The sequence below is a fragment of the Nannospalax galili genome, unplaced genomic scaffold (genome assembly GCF_000622305.1).
Source record: "Nannospalax galili isolate Female #2095 unplaced genomic scaffold, S.galili_v1.0 scaffold308, whole genome shotgun sequence".
Taxonomy (NCBI): domain Eukaryota; kingdom Metazoa; phylum Chordata; class Mammalia; order Rodentia; family Spalacidae; genus Nannospalax; species Nannospalax galili.
The window spans coordinates 1,966,146-1,966,701 of NW_008359214.1; the positions used below are offsets into that span (position 1 = coordinate 1,966,146).

Here is a 556-nt window from a genome sequence, read left to right on the forward strand (position 1 = left end):
AAAGTAATTGAGAAAGACTACTTATCAAGAAAAGAAGGTGTATTCAGCTCATAATAGCCCAAATGACAGAATAGGTTTGTTGATGGTTACTCCTTTGATGGAGTTATATCATTATACGGATTAGGTAGTAATGTTGAGAGTATCAGGCAGGTTGAGAATCAGTTGGAGGAAAAAAGTATTACATCTCAAACCTGGAGGGAGAGAAAGAGAGAGAGAGAGAGAGAGAGAGAGAGAGAGAGAGAGAGAGAGAGAGAGATCAGGGCTTAATTTCCCTTTGAATGCATACTTTCCAATAACCTAAGGTCTTCTCATGAGATACCATCTCCTAAAAGCCCACTGTATTTCACAACAACAATACCAATGTAGATACCAGGTCTTCACCTATAAACCTTTGGGAGTGGCTTAAAATCAAACTATGGCAGAGATTCAGAGATGAAAGTTAGGTGATTAGTGAAATGATGGCATGATGGCAATCATCTTTCAGGACTGAATGGAAGTAAAGAGAATACTCTTGCTTATCATTTGGGCATAATTTAAATAAAAAAGAAAGGTGATT

General features: G+C 37.4%; 1 non-coding gene across 1 annotated transcript; it reads left to right on the plus strand.

Annotated features, from left to right (window-relative positions):
• Positions 1-456: 456 nt before the first annotated feature.
• Positions 457-524, plus strand: LOC115068395. Its single transcript, XR_003847751.1, has one exon. It is a non-coding gene; the product is annotated as a small nucleolar RNA SNORD2 (small nucleolar RNA).
• Positions 525-556: the final 32 nt, after the last annotated feature.